The following is a 27,439-nucleotide window of genomic DNA, read 5'->3' on the forward strand; positions in this document are numbered from 1 at the left end:
AACATTTTATATATTCACAAATTATAGACACACACATTTATGTAAAAATATATTCCTTGCCACATATTAATTATATTTCAAAATATATTTAGTTTATTTTACTATCAAAGGAATCTACTTATGGACTTAGCTTTAATTACTTTGTTTAGAACACTCCTGTTTGAGGAAGTTTAAATGATGGCTAAAGAAAAAATATTCTGCCCTTCTTTACATTTTTATGGTTTAGTATTCTCCTAACTGATATCTCTATACCTGTTACTTCTCTAATTCATTCATCAAATAACTGTCAGAAGTATGTTCTTTAAATACAGTTTTAAAAACTCGTATTACATAAAGAATAAAATTGAACTAAGTAGCATCATCCTAGCCTAAGTCTTTTAGAATCAATAATCTAAATAATCTAGAGTGACATCAAAGAAGCCACTTTGAACTTGAGTTATTTTAAGCATATTCCTGTCTCCATAATGTCAGGCTTATTTTGGGACATCCCCTTTCCTGTAAATTCCCAATGCTTCAAGCCAGTGTTAGCCAGTCTGGACACTGATCAAACAGATGGCAAAATCACGGTACATACTACCTACCACAGAAGTTTTGATGTTATTTGAAATTAATAACTGATTCTTATTTTCTTCACTCGTCAAAATGCTACCACAATCTTTCAAAGCTTTATGTAAATTTCAACTTCACCATTCTCGCTCCAAAAAATTGAATCCCCCATGTAGTAGCTTGTTACCTCCCTACTTCCTAACTCCCCCCTCTTTCTTTCCTTCCCTCTCTTTCTATTTTTGTAGCTTGCTTTCTGGATTTCTTGCTTTAATTCTTTCTTGTTTCCTTCCTCCTGCAGACTGAATATCATTCATGACTGTTATAACTACTTCCTTTTCAAGTAAATTTTATATCCATCCATGGCAGTAAGTTGTAAGATCTGTGAAGCACACTAACTTTAGTTCACAAGCCTATCAGTGCTCATTAATTGTCTGCCTTATTATGTTGAAGGTCAGCTATGAAACAGCACCAACAAAGCTACCTAGGGCTTAAAAGTATCCGGCTTAGAAACAATACAAGTACTATCATTATTAGGCTGTGCATACATCGCCCTTACCCAATGTCATCATATCGCATCCTCATTTAGTGACATCATTCCTCCCAAACCCTTCACATACCTACAAATAAACGGATGATTATATATCTGCTTGATTCATCGGTGCAAATGTTCCTTAGCCCACACAGGGGCCAGACTCCGCTGTGTGGTTTCAGAGATTGGGTTGAAAATATAATGCAGCACATACATTAGAAAAAGGAAATCAGAACATTAAACCACTTGTTTTACCATCTCTGATCCCCCTGAGGCTCAGTGACATTTGGTGCATTTATCTTCCTTGTTAAAAACAGATTATCTAACTCCTTGTAGCAGGTGGAGGAACGATGTAGCAGAATGTTTACAATAAGGCATATAAATGTGCTATGTGTATATATCTGAGGGAAGGGAAGGTCATTGTTTATGTATTTCCTCAATTTTCAGTTAACTATTTTCTCTGGTGCTCTGAAAAGTAAATATCTCAAATGATTTTTTTAAAAAAGAAGAAAGAAGGAAGAGGAAAAGCATAATCACAGAGTATAGGGGAAGCAGCAAAACATAATGAGGAAATAGAGAATAAAATTCTGTATGAAATTGAGGAAACAGGTTACACATATATTGCGTTTTAGGGACTACATCCCCTACGTTTCTAATTCACACTTGTTTGCATTTTCGTTTTATCAGTATCATTATAAAAAATAAGTATCATTATAAATTCTTATACTTGGTTGGATTTGCTTGTACTGGGAAAAGTGAAAGTGGCCATCTTCCTGCCCCTAAGAGACACTGCTTTGCATTGGGTTAGTGGTATGACTGGTAACTTGGTCTTTCCAATTTAAAGAATCTTTAACTGGGCTGTGTTTCAGCTTCATGAGTTCAAAGCTTCTGAGTCCACATTTTTCTCGCCCTCCTAACTACACTCTTCCTAGAGGCTTTCCATTTCCATTGCTCTCTCTTTCCCTAGCTTTCTGCCTAGAAATATACAAACCATGGTATGAGTTCAGGGAACAATTCGTTTCTACCGAATAGCCCTCACCTACTCTTTTGCTCTTTTTATTCACATTCAACCTTTTGAAATCCTCATGACATCCTCATATTGGGTCCTTCCTAGGTTCTCCTCAATTAATTCCTTTATGAAACCAACTGCTTTTGAGCACATAACAGCTGTCTGGAAGCGATTCTGTTCTGGACGCTGAGGAAAATCAAGAAGCATGGCATAATTTTTAAGCACAGAATGTTTCAATATCCTATATAATAAAGAGCTAATATGCTAATTAGACCGAACAGCAGAACGACCATCCGGACGACCTTCCAGACGAATCCGGGGCTGCACGAACCGGTCAAGGCTGCGAGGGCTGGCAGAGGCTGCACGGGCCGAGCCCCTTGCACAAATTCCGTGCATTGGGCCTCTAGTAATAATATAAAACTGTGAGATGGCGGATTTTCAACCTTAGCTGTACATTTGTATCATTTTAGAAGTTTTAATATCTGAATGACCGGGCAGCAACCCAGCCCAGTTAATACAGAGCCTGGTGTGTTTGTCTGTCCTGGTGAACCTAGAGCAAGCATGTTAAACTCACTGCCTGTGGGCCACATGTAGCCCACAATGGATATTTTTGTGGCCCAGCCAATGTAACAGTATGTAAGAAATGTTTTAATTAAAATTTTGTAACTTAATTTTTACAATATCCTGTTATACATAATCCTATATAATAAAAGTATAATATGCTAAGTGTCGACCGCTCGACCAGTCGCTATGATGCACACTGACCACCAGGGGGCAGATACTCTGACCAGTAGGTTAGCTTGCTGCTGGGGTCTGGCCGATTGGGACTGGTCTAGACTGTCCCGATCAACCCCGATTGCCAGCCAGGCTGAGGGACCCCACCCATGCACAAATTCATGCACCAGGCCGTTAGTTATTAATAACGAACTACAATGTTCACTAATGACTGATTACTGTAATCGTGCTGCATTCATTTCCCTTACGCGCCTTATGTGCTGGCGCACCATTCCTCTCCACTAATACTAGCAGCAAATATTTTAGCAGCCGATTGCCATGTCATTAATCTTGTGCTGACTTGTTTGGTGTGCGCAACAGGAAATATTTTCCTTTTGGAAAACAAAAAAAATAGGTTTATTTGCATTACACTTATTAATTTGTGCAATTATTCAGCATCTGGTAAGTTAATGTTCAAGAAAAAATATTAATTTTTATTAAAATGTTCTATTATTTTATGTTAATGATTATTTCAGCTGTTTGTATCCAGCATGTCTCTATCAAAATAAACCTACGTTTCTATGAAAATTGAAGCTTTTGTTTTTTTGCTGCCCACATAAACGTAAACCTTGTTTATTTGGCCCGTGTTAGCCTTTGAGTTTGACATGCTTGATCTAGAGGCTTCCTATCACAAGCAGAGTGGGGTTTTTTTTAATTTTTTTTTTATTGATTTCAGAGAGGAAGGGAAAGAAAAGGGAGAGAGAGACAGCAATGATGAGAGAATGATTGATCTGCTGCCTCCAGCACACCCCACATTGGGGATTGAGCCCACAACCCGGGCATGTGCCCTGACAGGGAATCAAACCCTGACCTCCTGCTTCATAGGTCGATGCTCAACCGCTGAGCCATACCTGCCAGCAAAAAATCAGAGTGTTTTGCTGGGAAAAAAAGCTAAGTGAGATTCTGTTTTGAGATATTTAACAAAAAGTTCTGAAAAAAGAACTCTTAAGCATGGACTGCTACCTTGGTCTCAGAGATATGCTGGGGACACTTTGTGATCTAAGCCACCCAGTCGTCCACCTGGTAACACCACCTTGATCTTCATTGAACAACTGTTCCATTGCTTCACTTTTGATACCCAGAATGCTTCCCATTAAGTGTATCACTTCATGACCTTTACGTTTTGATGACTGAAAATACCCCATACAAAGATTTCTCATTTGGATTCTGCCGACTTTCCCTTCTGTACTGTTTAGCAAGTTTATCAATTTCTTTTGTCCGTCATCCAGCACTTCCTGTTGGACCTCATTTTGTTTTATAAATTCTGTCATTTATTCTCCCTTCTGATCCAAGCCAGATTCGCTTCATCTAGACATCCCTGTAACAGCACCGGTTTTCCTTTAGATGTCTGCCTTCTCTACCCATTTAGCTAGTAACAACTTCAGCTTAGCTCGTAGTGTGTGAGCTGACTGCTTTTCTTGTCCCCGAGAAATAGACAGCTGTCATGCAATTTCATCTCTCTCCTTGGTGACCATGGATTCAATTGTTCCTGCAATGATTACCTGCAAACGGGCTTGATGGTTTGCCTTTTCCATTGCGTTAGAAGATGAGCGTAGCTCTCCCTCCAATATTGCAGCTTTCCTTCTTAGTTTAGCTGCTGTATCTTCCGCAGCCCAAGCTTCTAGCAAAGGAGTATCTTCTGATTCTAAAGTGTGGTTGAGCCATCTCTCCAGCTCCTGGTTTAAGCATAATTCTTTTGTCACACAAATAGTGAACATATTTTTACTAAGGTACGGTTTTCCATTTGTTTCTGTTTTATTACCAACATGACTTCATTTCTCTCCTGTTGAAACATAACTGTCTTTTCCTGCATTGATGTAACTGCATGTAAAAGCTGATTTAATTCCTCGGTCTTGCCCTGTTCTTTTTCCTTCAATAGTTGCTCTAAAGCAAGAGCCTTCTCCGTCATTGCAACATATTCCAATTCTTTCTCTTTCCTCATTCTAGAAAGTCACATATTTGTTGCTTGATTTTCTGTTTCCTTTTCCCTTGATGTTTCTACTATTTTTTTTTTTCATTTTCCTGTTTTAGTTTACACATGTCCATTTCAAAATGCAATATTCTGGCCTTCAAGTAGGTTATTGTCTGACTCAAAGGTTCATTTGCTCACTTCATGGTAAAATTTTCACTTACAGAAAGCAATTCTTCACGTTTTGCTTTGATTAAGAGCTCTATGTCCTTAAGTTTTGTAAAAACATCTTGTTTCTCCTTTAGCAGCTCAATTTCTGAATCAGTTTGTTCAAGTAGTTATCTATCTAGTTTAGAGGTGGCAGCAACTGAATCAGACAATCTCTGATTTTCTTTCTCGAGGGTTCTAGTTGTTGCTTCTTTGTCCTGCACTGGTTTCTCAGCTCTTGTACCTCTTCTTGGAACAATTTAGAAGACTCACTCAGTTCATCCGATTTCATTGTCTTAAGAGACTCTGTGGATTCTGAAGTAATTAATCAGGTGGAGGGCTGTGGTGAAATAAGATCAAACTGACCAAAAAGAGCATCCTTGGCATTGGAAAGCTGCCCTATGCTGAGCTGAATCTGTGCTAATTCCTTTTCCAAACTTTGGACTCTAGAAAACTCCTATATTTTGTTTAATATGTTCCTTAAACTCAAAGTTCTGCTTCTGGATGTTTAAATTATATTTTTGTGACCGATTTAGCTGACTTACCAAATCTGTTTAGGCCTTCCCTTGGTTACATACAAATCATTAACAGTCAATTCACAATGACTTAATTTTTCTTTCTGCACGTCTGACTTTGGTGATGTTCATTTTATCACCTTCAAGTTGACGAACTCTCTGTTTCCCATCATCTAGAGCTTGTTTTCATTTACTGAGGATGCAATCTCCTTCCTTTTGTTGTTTTGATCGCTGATCTTTTATCAAAACCTTGTGCTTTGCAGGTTCTTGTTTCAGTTGGTCCAGCTCCCCTATCTCGGCTCCTATCTGATTGAGTTTTTAATCCTTGGCTTCCAAGTCGTATGTTAAATGATTTACTTCTGAATCCAAATTAACATCTCTTATAGCTGTACTTTTAATTCCTTTATACTCATTGTTTAATTTTAAAAGTGGCAGTTGAAATTCTTTCTTTTACTTAATAATGAAATTTCTTTTTCTAAAACTTGAACTCAGCCTTTAATTTTCAGACTGTCATCAATGAGACTGTTATACTGGTTTAAGCTACGCAGTGTCATTATTTCATTTTCAGTATCAGACAGAGCGTGTTGCACTCTGAACAATTCCTCCACGTGTGACCTCTGTGGAAGAACTCATTCCTGTTTTGTCATGATATCACCTTGCTTTTTTAATATAAGGCTTCAGTTCACATTCTTTAATTGTTTCTTTCTTTTCCTCGTTTATCTGGTCTTATTCTCTCCTTAAAACATCACTCTCGTTTTCTGCAGAAGAATTAAATATTTAATTCCAAACGCGAGCTCTTTGATCTTTATTTCAGTTTGCAGAACTTGAATAGATTTTTGCATATCAGGACTGTTAAAGGCATCAGTTACTCCAATTCCCAAGCTGTCCTGATGTAACAGATTTTCCAGTTCTTCCTTCATATTCACTTATTTTGTCTTGATGCCTATATCCTATTTCTGCCAGTTTCTGTGGGTAACATGCTGCAATACTGCTGTTTCATCAGTTGCCTTATTTCACTTCTTTTGAAGTGTCTCCATGGTATTTTGCAGTTTGTAGATTTCATTGTGAGCAAAGCTGTTAGCTGTGGAAGTCTGAGCAAAACCTCTCCAACGACTAACTTCAGCCTCAAGTCTTAGAACTGTATTCGACAGTCTGTTTATCTCCTATTGTGATGAAATCGGGTCAACAAAGTCCATATCCTCTCCGTTGCAAGCTGAAGCGTGATGGTGATGTCAACCCCAGTGGAGGTGTCGCCTGGGTCGATGGTACAAGGCCAGCTCCAGAATTTACGGACCCAGTGGCTCACTCCAGCTTCAACAACTTGTCCTTTAGTGCTATGTGTCTTCCATTCAGAAGTTAGAATTCTAAGTCTTTCTGTTGTTGATGATGTCAGTAAGCAGCAGTGTGCTGTTTTATTTGAGGTACTTCTGTTTTAGACAACTACAAAACATTTTAGTCTCAAGAGTTTTAAATGCTCGGCAGGGCGGGGCCACTGGAAATTGGGAGGGGGCAGTTGATAGATCTCCTGTGGGGGTCACCTCCTGTCAGGTGTGTGAGGAGAGGGGATGGTCCCTGCTTCAAAGCCCCATGACTCAGTCCCTGACACCCCCTGAGTCTGCCAGACCTCCATACCATAGGCTCAGCAGCTGACTTTTCTGCAGGTCATGAGCTCAGCAGGATGGGAAACAAGGAATGGGGGGTGGGGGTAATTACATTTTCCCAGGCCGATGCATATTGGAGGGAAGACTGACCCCCAAAAAATGGCATCTGTGGGTGCTGTGGGAGAGGGACTCAACACAGGGACCCTGGCTGCTGTCCCTTCATCTCTCTCCCCGGAGCCACACCACCAGTCTCTCCATACACTTATCTGGTCCACTGCATGCCACCCTCCCTCTGCAGGAGCTCAGACTGGTGAGCAGCTGCCAAGGAGATTTGTGTGCTTGCTCTTTAAGAGGTTGCCTTGGTTTCTAGTAGACTCCTGTCTTTCCCTGGAGGACAGAGTCCCCATTCATTTGCACAGATAGGCATTATGTGGGCTCCTCTTCCAGGCTCTGGTGCTCTGGGCTGGGGAGCCTGGCATGGGGTGAGACGCCACGCTCCTCAGGGGGACCTCTGCAGGTGGGACACCCCTTCGGATGCTCAGTTGTGGCACCTGCATGCAGGGCCAGTCCTTTTCGCTTATCTGCTTTTCTTACCAGTCTCCATGTTGCTTCTTCTGCCCATCTTTGGTCATGAATCCTTTTTTCATCTAGCCTTCAGTTGGGTATTCAGGTTGATTGTTCTATATTTTCACTGTAATTCCAGTTTGGTCCAGGGAAGCTATGAGTGTAACTTCCACTTGCTTTGCTGTCCTCTTGGGTCTCCGGAAAATGACAGATACTTTTATGAAGCGGAGCATTGGGACTGAGAGATGCTGAATTAGAATCCTACTTCCCTGCAATTCTACAAAGCCTTTAATATATGTATGAAAAACATGGAGAACATATCTTTTTGATATGTTCTCATAGACTATTCAACATCACAGCTCGTGATTTCCTATTGGTCTCTTTGCCTTTGAAATCTAGGCTACAATATTTACAAGTCATCTTCAGAATCATATTCCTTTCAGATATCATATCTTCTTCACCAACCACCCCTCCCTGAAAAGCCATAGTACAGATATGAATGAGGTATTTCTTATTTTTAAGTTCCCTTTATTTCAAAAAATTTCCCATCCAGTCTTTTAGAACTTGGTGCATGTTTCCAAAGTGGGACTTTGGAACTTCATAATTGCTTTTGAAGAAAACAAAATCACGTTTAGATAGCGCTATAGAGATAAACAGAGAAACTGTTCTGTACATTTGCCAGTTGGTAACACTTCATATGCGACAAAGATTTATTTCTTGATTAGAGAGGTAAATTTCTTTACTGCTGAGTTTATTTTTAAATTTTTAATTAAATGTGATCTTTTTACTAAACAAAATATTGAGAAATATTTCCCCTAAATCACGCAGGGTTTTGTCTCCCTTATTGCACCTGGCAAGTGCAGCAGAGTGGTCACTTTCCTGCGAGACGATGGTATAAAACACATTTACGTAAATGAAAATAATAAAATATCACTTTTAAGTAATTTAAATTGTTTAAGACTTCATTTTTTTTCAAATGTATTATTCAACATCCCAATCATTTTTTGATGTATAGGTTATCAATTATTGGTGCTATTTACTAAATAGATGATCATAGCAATCAACACAAAACTATGTGATACATTTGAGACTTTTAAACTACTTTGGCATATATATATATATATACGGTGTTATACTTTTACTTTGTTGAATTATCTTGGCAAGAGTTTCTTTTCCATTCTCAGACAGTAACATTGGAAAAACTGCCCCAAACATACAGCTCCTCCCCTGGCATCAAAAATCAACCACACTGCCATTCTATTCATAGAGATTCTTTATTTTTAGGGTTTTTTTTTCCCCATATAAATGGATTGCCAATATGGACTCTCAATATAAACATTTAACCAAGAGGGCCAGAATCAGATCTTGAAACAGTTATCTCTATTTTGATGTACCAAGTTATTGGCATGTAATTTCACGTAATTTCTAATAAATCTGGCATAATGATATCTGATTTTAAATAATTAAAAGGTCAGCAAGCATATGTAAAATAGGCATGGTACCATCCATATAGATCATTAAATTTAAGGTCCAGGTGAATTTATTTAAAAGCTGGAAATTAAGAAATTTAAAACCATTCCTTCAAATTTGCTAGGTCAAAAAAAAAAAAAAAAAAAAAAACAACCACATGATAATGTTAACCAGGGGGCCATTTGAAACTTTAAATTATGTTCTTCTTAAGAGTTAAAATTAAAAGAAAGTGACCTCATTGGAGTTTAATGCTACCCTTTGATTGCTGCATACTATATTAATTTCTTTCACCAGTTCAGCTATTCCAATATAACAAATTGGCCTTATCTTCATTGGTCAGCTTCTTCCTCTAATGCAGACAACTTAATGGATTTTAGTTTTAAATAGAGTAGGGTTTGTTTCTGAGTATGAATTTCAACTTCGGTTATCGGACAAATTATGCCTTAGCTTGATATTGAGCCAGGTTGACCACTAAAACAGAAAAGCCTAATATATGACCTAAATTAGCAAATTTTGCCCAGACAGCAAAGTTCAATTGGCCTGATACCCTCATCCTTACATTCTATTTTGCAAAGCAAGTTCTCCATCTAGCGGCTGGAAAGCGCACAGTACAATCCTATAATCATTATTACTGATTCTCTGCACATTTGTATAGCTCTGAAAAAGTTAATTAAAAGTGAATTAGCCCTAGCCCGTCTTGCTCAGTAGATAGAGTGTGGGACTGCGGACCAACGAGTCCCGGGTTCAATTCTGGTCAAGGGCACGTACCTAGGTTGCAGGCTCCTCCCCAGATCAGGCCTTGGTCCGGCCTCATGCAGGAGGCAACCAATTGGTGTGTTTCTCTCACATTGATGTTTCTGTCTGTCTCCCCCTCTCTCTTCCACTCTCCTTAAAATTCAATGGAAAAATATCCTCAGATAAACAATTTTTTTAAAAAAGTATATGAATCACATATACTACGTGATAATTGGCTTTTTTTCTGCTTCTTCACTATTTTTGTGGAGGGGACTTGGGTTTTGCCCCATTAGTTGAATGTAAAGTTGGGACCTTTAACTTGATGAGTGGAGTAGTTAATTAATTGCTTGGTGAAATGAATAAGATGAATAAATGCGAATGTTGAATATAAAGGGGGTTTCTGCAAAGTATAAAGCAGCATAACCCATTAATGAAATTCATAATTATCAGTAAATATTTCTTTTTTTATGGTAAGTACAGATGTCACAGGGAACTGGAGCAGACTCAGCTAGAGCTGACAATCCTCCCTCATAACACCAGAAAAGGAAGTTTTAGAACCAGAGGATGTTAGAGTTTATATTCACTAATCTGCCCATTTTACAGGTGGAAATACGGAGCTAGCTCAGAGCATTTAAAGGATGAACTTGAGGAAAAGTATGCAAACAAAGAGAATTACTTTCAAACAATCCCATCTTCTTTTTATAAACTTGTTGATCCCAGGCCCCTGACTTAAATCTACTAAGCCATGGTTTCCAGTCTATAAAATGTGAGCAAGAATACCTGCAGGATATGGTTATTATTAAGAAGAAGCAAGATTCGCAAAGTGCTTACAATAGTGCCTGATTGATAAAAATAAGAATGTAAAACAAGACAAACAAACAACAAAAAAACAAGCAAAGAAACAAAAGCCTAGTTCATTACATAGAAAGTTAAAATAAGTCAGTCAGAGAAAGATAAATATCACATGATCTCACTCATTTGTGGATTATAATAAAACAACATAAACTGATGAACAAAAACAGATCCAGAGACAGAGAAACATCGATCAGAAGCTCAAACCTCAGAGGGAAGGTAGGGGAGGGTGGGGGTAAGGGGGAGAGATCAACCAAGAGACTTGTATGCATGCATATAAGCCTAACCAATGGATGCAGACAATAGAGAGTGAGGGTGAGGGCAGGATTGGGGGGATGGGGAGGCAATGGGGAGATAATCACACATTTGTAATACATTAATCAATAAAAAAAAATGACAGACCTGGGTTTTGGACCTAAGTCTTATACCAGATTTTCCATTGTACCATATAGATATACTTTGTGGTTTTTTTTTTTAAAGACTTCATGACAAAATTGTAGAATCATGAAGCTTAGCAAAGAAAGTGCTTATAGTAATTGTTGATTTAAAAACTTGATGCCTCTAAAAGTTAAATGAGGAGAAAATTGAATATTGCTATAGAAAGTGAACAACTATTTATTATTCCTCAATTGGCAATTTTAAAACTAGCATTATTATATATGAAACTATAACACTAATCATTATAGTTACGTATATATGTAATACACCTCAAGTTTCTCAAGAGTATGTGAAAATGTGTTAGAAACTGCTTCTCTCATTCAATGCCACTCTTGATAAGACCCCATGCTAAATAATCAGTTCATTCATGACAAGAAGTAAAAATGGTCATTAACAATTAGCAGATATACACTGAGTGGCCAGATTATTATGATCTCTGAATGCATTATAATCTGGCCACTCAGTGTGTGTGTGTGTGTGTGTATATGTGTGTGTATATATATATTAGAGGCCCGGTGCATGAATTCGTACATGGGTGGGGTCCGGCCAGCCTGGCCAGGGGGAGGGGACATGGGTGGTTGGCCTGCCTGCCTGCTGGTCGAACTCCTGGTCGAGGGGACAATTTGCATATTAGCCTTTCATTATATAGAATATACACTGAGTGACCAGATTATTATGCGTTCAGAGATCATAATAATCTGGCCACTCAGTGTATAGGACAGTGTGTGATTAGTTATTAAAGAAACATATGAAATTTTCTTCAGTTTAGGTTAACCTGTTTTTCTCTATATAGTACTCAAAGTCTTATATTTCTTTTTGAATAATAACAAACTAGAAGTACATTCTATAACATATCTTAATTTAACTAATATAATTATAGCTAACAACATTTGACACTAATGAAATAAATTAAAATATTTTATGAAAAAGTTGTAGACACTTAGAGCAAAATACAAATGTTTCCTAATAAATGTATTTTGCATTGAATTTACTTGATGTATATTAGCTTTGGAAACAAAGAGGTGAGTGGCAAAGTCACTCACCTCTTTGTTTCCAAAGCTAATATACACATCTCAAACTGAAAGGGATATTCTCTGAAAATCAGGACTATAATACGTAAATACAAATATGTAATTGTAAGAAATGCTTTACAAGTTATTCTAGGTAAAGATCCATACAGTCTTTCTATCTTGAAAAATAAACTTGAAAGAATACAGTTCTAGAAAATGCACTTATCAGGACTTCATGTATCCTGTCTTAATTTTCAACATTTCTCTCATTTTTAAAGTTCACCACTAAACTAATTAGGATTTCTAACATTCCAAAATGCACTAACATCGTAATTATCCTTAATTAAATATTTAGAGCTCTGTTATAAGTTTATTTTTATAACTATAATAAATTACAGTCTTTGGGTATAAAATAAATTTCACTGAGAATATATTGAAACTTTTAGGGACCTGTTGCTAATAACAAATTTATAAAAGGCAATCTTGCCACCTGGTGGTTCCAGATGAGAAATGTGCTTTTAAAGGCTATAATACAGCTGAGTTCCTATTTTAACAAAATTCAGATAATCAAACATATTTGATTGTGCATATATTTTGACAAAGATGCAGAAACAATTCAGTGGGTGAAAGGTAATCTTATTAAGAAACGGGGTTGGAGCAATTGGATATTCATAGGCAAATAAAATGAACATTGGCCCCCATGATTTAAAACCTCAAAAGAAGACCACAACGAAAACCTCAAAGAAGATCACAGAGTTAAATGTAAAACATAAGCTGTAAAACTTTAGCGGGGAAAGCCATAAGAGATAATCTTCGGGATCAGGGCCAGGTAAAGAGTTCTCAGACTTGACTCCAAAAGCCTAATTCATAAAGACACTATCGAAAAACTGGACCTCATCCTGATTAAAAAGCTTTGCTTTGTGGAAGACACAGAATGCTTCATCCTGTTAAGACAGTGGTCGGCAAACTCATTAGTCCACAGAGCCAAATATCAACAGTACAACGATTGAAATTTCTTTTGAGAGCCAAATTTTTTAAACTTAAACTTCTTCTAACGCCACTTCTTCAAAATAGACTCGCCCAGGCCGTGGTATTTTGTGGAAGAGCCACACTCGAGGGGCCAAAGAGCCGCATGTGGCTCGCAAGCCACAGTTTGCCGACCACGGTGTTAAGAGAATGAAAAGACAAGCTTCATACTGACTGGGAGAAAATAGTTTCGAACCACACGTCCAAGAGAAGACTATAAAAGAAGTGACAGCACCAATGCCTGCAAGGATGGAGAAACTGAGTCCATTGCACATCACTGGTGGAATGGAACATGGTATAGACATGATGGAAGTTGTTCAACTCCTTATAAATCTACACATGCAAACTATCATACACTCCAGCAGCTGTACTCTTAGACATTTATCACACAAAAATGTAAATACATGTTCACACAGAAACCTGTATATAAATGTTTATAGCCGTTTTATTCATAGTAGCCAAACTGGAAACATCTCAAAAGAGGATTGGTTATAAAAATGCTGCTGCATCTCTACCATGGAATCCAATTTAGCAATAACAAGAAATTGTTTATATTTGCCAACAACTGGGAGGACTATCCAAGAAATAGTGCTGAGTGGAAAAAAAGCTGATCTGAGAAGGTTATATGCTCCTATTTATATAACATTTTGAAATGACAAAATTATAGAATTAGATAACCAACAGATCATGGTGGTCCAGGGTTAGGGATGGTGGGGGTGTAGGAGAAGGGATTCGGCATGGCTATGAGAGGGATCCTCATGAAGATTGAACTGCTCTGCATCTTCACTATTGTGGTGGATGCAGGAACCTACATGTGATAAGATTTTATGAAATCTAATACACACACACACACACACACGTAAAACTGGGGAAATCTGAATCAGATCAGGAACAATCCAAGTTAAGTAGGGTGAGAGCATGTGCTGGGGGGTGGGAGCAGCTGGGGAGAGGCCAATGTCGGGGGAGGGGAAGGAGACATATGTACTACTTTAAACAATAAAGAATTTAAATTTAAAAAATCAAAGTTAACATTTTGGCTGTGATATTTCACTCTAGTTTTACAAGATGTTACCATTGGGGAAGTTCTCAAAGAGCACACAGAGCCTTTGGTATTATTTCTTACAATTGCAAGTGAATTCGCAATTATCTCAAAATAAAATGTTTAATAAAGACAATTATGCCACCAAGTTGTTACAGAATAGAAATATGACTTAAAAGCTTAAAAGTACAGAGTTAATTATTGTTTTAGAGCAATGCCAACAATCAAAACATGTCCTTGTGCATACATTTATTGTTTTAATTACTCCAACTTCAAAATTTAAGAGGTTCTTTATGGATAAATATTCCTCATAAAAAAGATATTAAAAGTGTACTTGTCATTTTTCATAGTTATTTTTTCTTCACACAGTTAAGATTTGAATTGAAACAGAGAAGGAAAGGGTATTTGCAGAATTAGTAAGCACATAAAGTACTGTCAACATCCAGACTGCAAAAAAAATACAAAATCATAAGATAGAAGAAATTTTTATACTGTTTATGTAAATGATTTCTCAAATATATTACAGTTACAAAATTTCACTGGTATGAAACTATTTGTGTTCAAACCGGCAGTCGGACATCCCTCTCACAATCCAGGACTGCTAGCTCCTAACCATTCGCCTGCCTGCCAGCCTGATAGCCCCTAACTGTTCCCCTGCCAGCCCGATTGCCTCCAACTGCCCTCCCCTGCCAGCCCAATCGCCCCCAACTGCCTTCCCCTGCGGGGCTGAGGGAACTGGGGGACTGAGGCTGGATGAAGCAGGGCTGAGGGGACTGGGTGAGGCGGGGCTGAGGGACTGGGGGACTGAGGCTAGATGAGGCAGGGCTGAGGGGACTGGGCACCACCATCTTGTGGCTGTAGGCACCACCATCTTGTGAGGGTGTGGCAGTCAATTAGCATATTCCCTCTTTATTAGATAGGATATATTGCAAGCCATCCTAAGTCTTTCCAAACAAAGGAGATGTAAAATAATTCTCCCAATACCCACACTATTTGAGAGATCTCCGCACTGGAGAGTCATTGTAGTGCCTGCATATGGCCAATCTACATTTATTATATAAAAGGATATCCCTTCCCCCCAAAAAAACCTGAATAGGGTTAAATTTGGTGATAATTTCAGCTAATTTGAATCTGGGCACTGCTATGATGGAGGCAGTTCAGCTAGTAACATGCTGCCTTTGTTCAAAGACAGAGCCCTCAAAATGCTGGAATTATCTGTGGATTCCCTTCTCAAAAATATAATTCCACATATCAAGAAATCAAAAGATGAAACACAAAATCTCAAGGGCTCTGCCAAGTGTGACCTCACATTATTATTAATAAGGATTATTATAATTATAAAAAACATAACTAGGCAAAGTTCCACAAACATTTCTGAAACCCTAAGATTTATGTTATGAATAGTGATAACATTTTGACTATTTACATTAATACATTTATATTATTATTAATGACAACAGCTAATATGTTGGTTTTTACTGTACTTACTATATCCAACCCAGGCATTCTATTAGCACAAGGGACACAGTCTTTACAGTAATAAACTAGATGTAGTTATTATCATGGAGCAATTATAATGCACAGTAAGAGACAGGATCAAGAGAGTAGATAAGGAGTATTTTTCCCTTTACCATGTGGTCCTTTCCATTGTACCACAAATTCATGAAATAACAAATAGATAACATTATGGAAGAACAGAAAAAGTGCCATCAGCAAACCAAAAAGTTTGAGGACTTCCTTAAAACAGAACCATATGAGGAAGAGTGACAGAATAAACAAACAAATAAAACAAAACAGAAACAGATTCATAGATACAAAGAAAAACTAAGAGTTGCCAAGGGAAGGAGGGTGTGGGATGGGTAAAACGGGTAAAGGAAAATAAGAGGTACAAATGTCCAGTTGTAAAACAAGTCAAGGAGATGCAATGTACCTACTGCATAGAGAATATAGTAAATAGTATTGTGATAATTCCATATGGTGGCAGATGGCTACTACTGATCGCTTTGTAAGGTCTATACGTGTTGAATAACCATGTTGTACATCTGAAACTCATATAATATTGTGTGTCAACTATACTTCAATTAAAAACAAAACAAAACATGGAGAACATAGCCATGGCCCTATAAAGTTTCCAAGCACGAGAATTAGTAGTTGTAAGGAACAGAAAAAGATCTCTGGGCAACCTTTAAGAAACTAAGTAGAGAACTACAGCGGGATCAGTAGAGCTCTGAAGCCCTTTCTCCCGATTCTATTTGTGCTAAGAAGTGGCAGATGTGGTATTACACACAGGGTAAAGCACTGAGATTTTGCCATAAGGCGGAAGACACTGGTGTTCCTAGAGCTACTAAAGCAAATCTGCAACGGGAAGGTTGGCACACAAAAGTTAACAAGGCTAAATTCACTAGCACACCAAAAGCCTAAGTCCAGGAATGCTCCCCAAATACTATGCAAAAGGGAAAAAGCAACAGAAAAGCATTAGGGTGACTAGGAAGATAGATTCTTAATGTCTAGTATTCATCTAATGAAGCTCCAGAATGAACAAAGAAAGAAAACAAAAATGTTAGAAATATTAAAAGAAAATACCCTTGAGCTGGCTACAGATACATGTCTTCAATCAAACTGAAATGCCTAATGAGATAAATTTTAGAACTAAATTCACAGATAGACATGTTGCTGTGAAAGCATCAAGAAAACATGAAAGGCTGCAGAGGAATTAACTTAAGAAGTGAGAGGAAAAGTTACTTACAAAATAATGAAAATCTGATTTACACAATATTTCTCACTAGAAGTCTAGAAAAGGGAGCAATTGCATTTAAGGACGTATGTGAAAATGGTTTTAAAATGATGACATTTGAGACCAGACAAGAGGTGCATTAACCTGGTGTTTAAATGCAGGGAAATGGTATCTATAAAACATGTGACATTGTCATTGAATAACGGAATTAATAAAGGAACAGTTCTCAGGATATAAAATAGAAATCTAGACAAGAATGGCCATTTGAGACCATGAGCAAGCATTGACACTCATTGGAGTCATCGGGTGTGATGAGCTCAGCAGGGGAAAATAGAATGAGAATACCGAGGAACAAAAACCATGTAAGGGTTTGGCAGAGGAATACAATGAGAGGAAGACTGAGAATTAGGTATCAAGGTAAGGAGGGGTAAAATCAGGAAAGTGGGGCTTTAGGCATCTTAAGAGAGTATCTGTGTCTGGAAAATTAGAGAATGACTAAGAATTTCAAATATTACCCGATGATTAAGGAAGATCAGCTTTAAAACACATTCATCGATCATCTAAGGAGGAAGCCAATGGCGCCTTGGCAGGAAAAAAGCAGTTTCTGTGGAGTGTGTGGTCAAAATCTAGGCAAGAGTGGGTCACTAAGTAGATATAAATAGAGAAAATGGAGAAAATATGGGTAGGTCTTGCTTCTTAGTGATCAAGCGGAAAGTGTGGGAAAGGGAGAAGAGAGATAGTTGGACCCGGCAGCTAAAGATGGTGGTTCATTGGTTGTTTCTTTGCTGCTTTGGTTGTTTTCATAATAGTTATTTTTATTTTTGTTTTTTAAATGTTTTAAGATGGGGGAGAGTTGGGCAGGTTTAAATTCTGATAAGAAGAAGCCAGGAAGTAGAAGAGGTGGGTGAATCAGGAGAGAGAGAATTGGACCAAGGACTAAGCCAAGAGTGGGGATCATCCTCTGATAGGCCTCCATGAAGACTGACAGGAGGGGAGAAAGCATTGGATACAGCCACGCACTGCTGGTGATGGAATGCAGGCACAGTCTGAGGGATGTGGCATGAGGTGATCCTTGTGGGAACATCATAGAGTGCACTTAACACAAACCCAGAGGGTATAGCCTGTTGTTCTGTAGGGGAGAAAAATAATTTTCCCTTTACCCCAGGTTCTTGGCTGAGACAACCCTGTAATAAAAGACAGACAAACAAAGAAAGGTTTAATAACTTGTATACCTCCTATCTATATGGGAGACCCAGGGGAACTGAGGACCTCCCCACAGTGTCTGAAGCTACCACTCAGATACCATCTAAAGACAAAAGAAGATGTTGGGGGTTGGTGGGGGGTCAGTTAGAGAAGGTTATCAGGAAAGGTGCAGTAAACAGCAGTAAGGTGGTTGTACGCATTGAAGTTCATGCCCTTTTCATGGATAAGGGTTTCTAGAGATAAGGTCAACCCCTCTTCCTGGTATAGTGAGTGAGACACACAAGTGGAGATTTCCCTTATAAATGTAAATGTTTTACCAAGGGTAACTTCTACTTGGTTTTCAGAGCTTCTCCCATGCCTGCTGTTTCTCAAAATTAACCAGCCCAAAATAATCATTATGCCAAATAGACACAGTTTGGGGTGGCAAATTCTGTTCCCCTACAGCCCCGAAGCTTAAAATCTGTTCAGCATGTTACTGTGCGGATACTAGAGACAACTGTAACACACTGGTGCTGGGGCTCCTTACGCGGGGAACCAACTTGCCGGGGCTGACCAGCAGCCCCTGAATGACGGATGAACAGATTACTCTGACACAGTTTCACTGGGAAAGAGAGGGCTAAGGGACGGCCTGGCTGATAGCAACCAGGCAGCCTGGATCGCCTGCCTCCTTAGGCTTTTACTGGAGTTTTTATCTTTAGATACAATCAGTAGGGTGAGTAATCTTGGGAGGACACAGGTATTCACATTGTCCTCTAGGCAAGGGCATCCAGGGATTAAGCATAAGGATTCCAGTAAACAGCCGGGGGTCTGCACATGCACAGACTTGTTTGGAAACATCAAGGAATAATTCGGGGTGCCACCTTCTATACTCCCCTAAGTCTCCCCTAAGTCGGAATTCCGATAAACAGGGTAGGCGGCCTTCCACACGCTCCCCTTTTCTCAGAATGTCCTCCTTACAAACTTTCCAGCCAAGTCTCTTGTGCTCCCCAACACATGGGTAAGTATATAGGTAATGTTTGTGCTAGGCGGTGAGGAAGGCTACCATGTCACTCGGCGATAGGAATTTTTGAGCTCTGTTATAATCTTATGGGACCACAGTAGTAAATGTAATCTGCCCTCGACGGGGACGTCGTTAGCTGGCTGTGACTGTTCTCTTTAAGTCGGTAGGCAGATCGCCAAGGTAGTTGTTGGCTGAAACCTGGTATTTTACATATGCTCTCACTATATCACACCACCATACCTAGTTTAAGACATTTATTTTATAGATCAGAAGACAAAGATTTAGACTGTAATTAAAAATGGCAATGTACATAGACAAAAAATAATTGAAAAAAAGTGAGTCTATTGTATTCTTACAAACACAATAGTTTTGTGTTTACTGTTACTTTATATTTAAGACAAACTTTTGCTTTGTTTCAAAGCATAAAGGACACTAAGTAAAACACCTTTGAGCAGACATGCTTCCTTAAAAACAACCTTTAAGGTTATGTTTTCATTTCCCCACCAGGTGTCAGTATAACTCTACAGGACTTGTGCCTCCCGATTCTAACTGTCCAAACTCTGTTGTAGCACCTGCTATTAGAAGCCAGAAATAACTGAGTGAATGAATAAGTAAAACAAAACTCTTCTATTTTTCCCTACAGCACTTTACTCCTTCAGCTACCCACAATGTCTAGGAATCCTCATTAATAAAGGTGTAAAAGGGTTAAGGAATCTTTGTCTTTTAAAAACTGGGGGAGCGCCTCTACTCCAGGCCTATCCCAGGGGAACTAATCTAGTGCGAGAAATGAGTGTTACTGAGAAAGAACCAGTAACAGCTCGGTGCTGGGCATCCTGTGAAGCAAAAGGTAGTGGCGTAGAGGACTGTAATTCAGTTATGGGCTAGTGCTAAATATCTCAAAATCCTGAAGGCATAGAATCTATAACTCCTTCTCCCCCAAGGAAGCATTTTACAATGAAACAGCTGTAGCAAAGCAGACATGATTAGGATTCTGAAGAGAAGGACCCAGTTGCCATTCCCTGGCTCCAGGATCCAGAGTAACCATTTGCTATCTCTAACCCTCATCTCTAAGAGAACATGTTCTGTCCTCTCTCTCTCTCTCTGTGTCTCTCTCGAGGCTATTTTTGGTGGCCTTACAATGAAGGGAGCTAATTCAGGGATGTCATTTCTCAGCCCTTTCTGAAGCCGCAGGAACCAGAATATCTCCACCATCGTTAAATACGAACCAGGACTCTCTCCCAAAGCAGCTTCCCTTCGGCGCCTGAAGTTGTGAGATGAATCCTGCCCGAGGGAAGGCGCAGGCAGGCATGCTGAGGGGTGCACAAGGAAACGAACACACTCCCGACCAAGGTGAAGACGTTTTCTAGCTCTATGACAGTGATCTTCAGCCCATGTGCCACAAAAATTTTTTAAACATGCAATATCTGACTATTTAGTTAGGGCACTGACTTCTTTTCTATTAGATTGCCAAATTAAAAATGACAACAGCCTTCCAATGTGCATGTCCTGTCTTCAAGTATAAATGTAGAGGTCATATAGTAAAATCGCATCTTATTGGTCACATTGAATAATAAGGTCGCATCTGATTGGTTAATACTTGGTACCAGAAGTCCTTATATACAACTAGAGGCCCGGTGCACATATTTGTGCACCAGTGGGGTCCCTTGCCCTGGCCTGCAGGATCAGGCTGAAATTGGCTCTCCAACATCCCCCTAGGAGTCCCAGATTGCGAGAGGGTGCAGGCCAGGGGCCGGGGAGAGACGCAGGAGGTTGGCCAGTCGGGGAGGGACTGCAGGAAGGCTCCAGGGTGTGCCCGGCCCATCTCGCTCAGTCCCGATTGGCCAGATCCCAGCAGCAAGCTAACCTATCGGTTGGAGCGTCTTCCCCCTGGTGGCCAGTGCATGCCATAGCGACTGGTTGACTGGTGGACTGTCTGCCCCCTGGGGGTCAGTGCATGTCATAGTGAGCGGTTGAGTGGCCTTAGCATATCATAAGCATATTATGCTTTGATTGGTTGAACGGCTGATGGGTCGACTGGACACTTAGCATATTAGACTTTTATTATATAGGACCAGAGGCCCAATGCACAAAATTCGTGCAAAAGTAGGCCTTCCTTCCCCACGGCTGCCAGCACTGGCTTCCCTCTGGCACCCAGGGCCCAGGCTTCCCTCTGGCTGCCAGCAGGCCCCTGGGACCCAGGCTTCCCTCACAGCCCCGGATTCGTCCGGAAGGTCGTCCGGAAGGATGTCTGGAAGGACGTCCAGTCTAATTAGCATATTATGCTTTTATTATTATAGATTATAGGCTTGTGATTTTTTTAAGTCACTTTGGATCAAAAAGGGTAGGTAATTACTATTATTATTTTTATATCAATCAAAATTATACCTATTTTTGTCAGATTGGCAAAAAAATGTATTTTTTAGTGTGCTGCAGAACTTTGGTACTAATTAGTTATGTGTGCCATGAGATGAGAAGGGATGAAAATCACTGCTCTATAAGGTTCAATTCCTTGCAAAGAAACAACTCCCACACCAGCCGGCTATATTTTACCTCAATTCTAAAGAAAGGGTAGAGTTTCTTCTCCCAAAGGTGAGGAAAAGGGGAGAAACCCAGCCTTAAAAACCTGCCAAACAATAGCCTGTCAGTCTAACTCCCGTTACTCTTTTTTGTTTCAAAAGTTGAATTCCTCCAGAGAACTTTGATTTTAAAAGTGACATCTATTTATCAGAACAAAAGGAAACATATGTACTACTATTTGTAATACTTTAAACAATAAAAAAATAAATTTTAAAAAAAGTAAAAAAAAAATTTACATGTTAGATAAATGCAATTAACTGTAGTTTTCACAAAGGCAGATACAGAATAGTTTTCCCACGTGTCCCCCAGCCTGAACTCCCAAGTCTTTGCTGCCCTTATGCTACATTGTTGTCACTTTCCTGGGACACAGGCCTGCCTCTTTCCCAGCTGCCCTCACCAGCACGTGTGTGGTGCTGCTATTTAATATTTGGTGGCAATTTAATGTAAAAAATAATAATCTCATTATTAATGCTATTAACACACTAAACTCTGCACAGTGGAGATAAAGATTTGACCCGCAGAATCACACATCCTTTTCCAATCCATGCTCAGTAATTTATTTTGCTGGGACAAAATAAATTTTTTTCACTTAAAAGGAGGGGGTGGAAATATGTCAGGATTACAGTAAGAGCATAATGCATACCCCCAAATTCTGTAGACCGCTGTTCTCAAACCTTTCTTTATAGTTTTATGTAAAAAAAGCGGCGGGGGGGGGGGGACTTAATTGTACTTGACACACACACTGACGCAGACAGCCTTCATCTGTTAGCAGGTTTTCCCCGGGGAAGTGGAGAAGACCATAAATGGAGTGCTTAGAACTGTCACCCTGGCTCCATTGTTCATTTCCAACATGTTATGAGATACAGGCATTTCCCGGGGCTTGTTAAAGTGAGTTACAGGTTATCCCATCTGGTTTTATCTAAACGCAGCCTCGTAAAATGGAATAACATGGATTTTCTTGTTCCTAGTCAAACTCTAACTCAAGCCCTGCCATGATCTAAACAGGTTTTCATTGAGCGTCAGTTTTGGGGTGTACGATGGGGGCTGTGATCAAAATCTTTGAAATATGGAACATTTTTCTTGAAGGGCTAAGGCGTTTTTAAAAATCATCTCAGACTATAATATGGTCCCACAAAGCATGACTAATATGCAGCTCCTCATACATGTGATACAACATACGTGTTCTGAGAGCATGTGGATTAATCTATGCCTAGTTCAGTGAGATGAGCTCACTGAATGCCATGGCAACGTCAGGTTGCTACTGAGGTTTCTCACTTGAAATTCTGATATTTCCTTACTTGAAATTTCTGTACCTACTGTGTGCTCTGATTGAATAATTTTGCTCCCTTGAAATTCATATGTTGAAACCTAATCCACAGCGTGATGGTATTTAGAGGTAGGGCCTTTGGGCTGATTAGGCCATGAGGGTGGAGCCTTCATCAATGGAAATTGTACCCCTTATAACAGAGACCCAGAGAGCCCCTCCCCCAGGGGAGGACTCAGGGAAAAGATAGATGTCCCTGAACCAGGAGGTGGGCTCTCACCAGATACCAAATCTGCTAGGTGTCTTCACTTAGCTCACCAGACACTTGAGCTAAGTATCTTCATTTGAACTTCCCAGCATCCAGAACTGTGAGGCATAAACGTTGAAACCTCTCAGTTAGTGGTAATTCTGTCTTAGCAGCCAAGACAGACTCAGATACTACTGTCTTGGGTAATGACAAAGAGTTTCAGAGCGACAGCCATTGCAGACCACATACTGAGTAGCGGGTGCCAGGACATGCCATACCCCTGCATTGTTAGACCAAGTCCCCAGCTAAGAATCGTGAGAGGTGATGTAACATTTGAGTGACAACTACCTTCTCTGGAATCAATCTGGTATTGGATTCCAGCTCTACTACTTACAAGCTTTGTGACTTTGAAAAAGTTGCCTAATTTTTTATACTTTGGATTTCACTTATATTATTACTTATACTACATAGCCATTGTAATGCCAGACTTTTGCCAAGGTATGCCCATGACTTTCCCAAAACCTTCTAAAATATTCAGGTTTATTTTACTGACTACTTTGAAGAAAACAATATAATATAATGTTAAGGCACAATTTTAAACCTTGGTCGATTTCCTTAATTTCAACTTTATTATCTCTAAACTAGAGGCCCGATGCACGAAAATTCATGCAAGAATAGGCCTTCCTTCCCCTGGCTGCCAGCACCGGTTTCCCTCCAGGACCCGGGACCCGGGCTGCTTCCCTTGGGCCTCCCATAGGTACCCGGGACCCCAGCTAGCTTCCCTCTGGCCCTGGCTTTGTCAGAAAGGATGGAGTGATGTCCAGAAGATGTCTGGTCTAATTAGCATATTACCCTTTTATTATTATAGATGTCCATATGGTATATTTTTAAAGAATTAAATAACATGTGTGGAATAGTACAGTGGCTGATAGAAAACAAGCAGGTACAAAATTTTAACTATCATAAATATGAAACCAAAGAACTAATTTAGTGGGACATAATCTGGCATAAAATTTTTATTTCAAAAATAATAAACCAAACACAGGTTAAATATAGTTTGTAATAGAGTTCATATGATTGGTTCTAATGAGAACTTAGTGTCTATCAGTAAGAACTGTTTTTCCAACAGTGGCAAACGAGTGCTTTGACAAATTGAAAGTGTTATCTGTCCAAAATAATCAAAGGAACTTTCCTTCTTATCTTTTAAAGACTGGCTATAAATCAAACCTCTCTGGGAATGCAGGTTTCCTCAGAGGATGCAGACAAATCTCCAGGAAAATCTTACCCTTTATACAGCTCTGTCTCTGAGCCTGACATAGGGATCTATCTGGTTAAGTCCTGCTAATCTATCCACTAAAGAGAAGTATTTCGAGATCAGTGTCATCTCGTCAAAACAAATGATAAGGAGAAAAATAATTTTTTGAATCAGGGGGGATATTTGGATTTTAAAACTACAGTGAAATAAACCTATGTGAAACATGGGCAAATATGGAATAAATGACTAGATTTTGTATTTCAGATAAAATTAGAAATATTAAACACTCGAGAGATTTTTTAAACATACCATATAGAAATGTATTGTCAGTATAAGAGATTCTGTTGTATTATGCAGTGTATCGTGTTGATTGAAGAGATCTGACTCTGCTAATATAGCAGTAAACACAGTGAAACAGAAAAGTGAAAACATGTTTTGCACAAATAAAATGATGTAATAACTCTCATCCAGCTCCCACACTCTCATCCATTCTACGCACATCAATGCGAGTAGAATGCCTGTCCAGGCTTTTAAAGGACTGATACTATTATTCAAACTACTAATCCTTAGTCATTTTAGCATTGACCTCCAACGATCATTTTAATTATTCTTTTTAGTACGATACTCTATTTTCACTACCATACTTATCAGAGTTCTCTTTAGGCAATTAACCTGGCATTGATGAAAGTGCTCATCAGAGACACACACCTCAATCATCTGTTATATTTGCTGTGATATTTTAATTTTAGGTTAAACACTCTGTTTCAGTCAGGGTTATTAGCAGCTGCAACAAAATCTAATTTAGGCTAATTAAAGCAGAAAAAATACTGGAAGACTATGAAGTAGCCTCTAGAGTGGTCTGGGAATATCTGGGACAAATAGGCTTGGTTTTTTGGCCTGTGTCCTGAAGAGCTAGGCAGTCAGAACTCAACTATAATTACATCTCAGAAAAGGTGTGGTAGGTCATTACCACCCTCATCATTGAGAATGAGATACTCTTTTAAAAAATATATGTATATATTTTTTTATTGATTTCAGAGAGGAAGGGAGAGGGAGAGATAGAAACATCAATGATGACAGAGAATCATTGATTGGCTGCTTCCTGCATGCCCCCTACTGGGGATTGAGGCTGCAACCTGGGCATGTGCCCTTGACTGGAATCAAACCCGGGACCCTACTGTCTGCAGGCCAACCCTCTATCCACTGAGCCAAACCGGCTAGCACGAGAAGGAGATGCTCTTGATGACACCATCACTGCAGCCAGGAGGAACCCCTTGCTGTGTCACATCACCCTCCTTAGGATCCAGTCCCCCACAGAAGGTGTAATAGACTTGGTTGTGCCCAGCCCCACTCCACATTTACAACTGAAGCCCTAGCACCCAATGTAACGATCTATACACACAGCGTTTTTAGGAAATTAAGGTTAAATGAAATCATAAGCATGGGGACTTAATCTGATAGGCCTGATGCCCTTATAAGAAGAGGAAAAGACACCAGAGATGCTTCTCTCCCTGTGCACGAGAGAGGAAGCCGTGTGCGTGTGAGAACACGAGGAGAGGGTCATTGGGATAACCTGGACTGCAAGTAGCGTGTGCCAAAACCAGGAAGGAGGTCTCACAGAGACCAGTCCTAACGTCCTCTTGATCTTGGACTTCCAGCCTCCAGAACTGTGTGACAGTAAATGTCTGTTGTTTCAGTCTCCTGGTCTGTGGCATTCTGTTATGGAAGTCCAAACAGACTATTACAGAAGGTCAAGACAGGATTTCTACCCCATGTCTACTCGTCGAAGTGGGTGGGAAAAGCGGGCATCTTGCCTCCTGGACTTCTGTAATGGAAGCTGAAACCTGTCTCTTGCCAAAACTCAGAGAGAGGGGATTTACTCCAACAAAGGGAATGGACATCCATAAAGGAAGCATATGTGTGAGGAAAGGCCATTAACCAAATTGTATGGCTTACAAAAATACAACTTAGAGTATTATCATGTTTACATGCTTTAAAACATGGGAATCTTACTAAATGAATATTTTCAAAATATGTAGTTATAAAACAATACTCGTGGACCAAAAACGTGTCCCTCCCAACTGCCCTCCCCCACAGGCCTTGTCCCTCCCAATTGCCCTCCCCCACAGTCCTTGTCCCTCCCAACTGCCCACCCCTGCAGGCCTGGTCACTCCCAACTGCCCTCCCCTACAGGCCTGGTTGCCCCTAACTGCTCTCCTCTGCCTGTCTGGTCATCCCAACTGCCCTCCCCTGCAGGCCTGGTTCCCCAAACTGCCCTCCCCTGCAGGTCTGATCACCCCTAACTTCCCTCCCCCACAGGCCTTGTCCCTCCCAACTTCCCTCCCCTGCAGGCCTGATCACCCCTAACTGCCCTCCCCCACAGGCCTGGTCCTCCCCAACTGCCCTCCCCTGCAGGCCCAGTCACCCCTAACTGCTCTCCCCTGCTGGCTCGGTCACCCCCAACTGCCCTCCCCTGCAGGCCTGGTTGCCCCCAACTGCCCTCCCCTGCCAGCTGTCTTGTGGCAGCCATCTTTGATCACATGGGGGTGGCCATCTTGTGCGAGGGTGTAAGGGTCAATTTGCATATTGCCTCTTTATTATATAGGATAGGATAGAAAAGACCAGAGATGGATTCAGATATTAAAATTTATTTGCTATAAATATTTAAGGCTATCAGGAAATTCTCAAGATCTAGCACTACGTTAAAGAAGTAAAAAGTAATGAACATGTATTTATTGAGAACTTAGAATATATCACAAGTACTCTTCTAAGTTCTCTGTAGGTAACAATAAATCATACAAATACTGCTGCCTTATGGAGCTGACATTCTATCCAGTGGAGAACAGAAGTAACACATGGACAATTACACACTCACACAGACATGCACATGGTAATAAAGGCTGTAGATATAAATAAGGCTGGGAAAATACCAATT

At 39.8% G+C, this 27,439-nt stretch overlaps 1 pseudogene; it reads right to left on the reverse strand.

The window, feature by feature from the left end:
* Nucleotides 1–4,198: 4,198 nt before the first annotated feature.
* LOC103294539 (thyroid receptor-interacting protein 11-like) lies at nucleotides 4,199–20,373 on the reverse strand (annotated as a pseudogene).
* Nucleotides 20,374–27,439: the final 7,066 nt, after the last annotated feature.

Source organism: Eptesicus fuscus, chromosome 14 (genome assembly GCF_027574615.1).
Source record: "Eptesicus fuscus isolate TK198812 chromosome 14, DD_ASM_mEF_20220401, whole genome shotgun sequence".
NCBI lineage: Eukaryota > Metazoa > Chordata > Mammalia > Chiroptera > Vespertilionidae > Eptesicus > Eptesicus fuscus.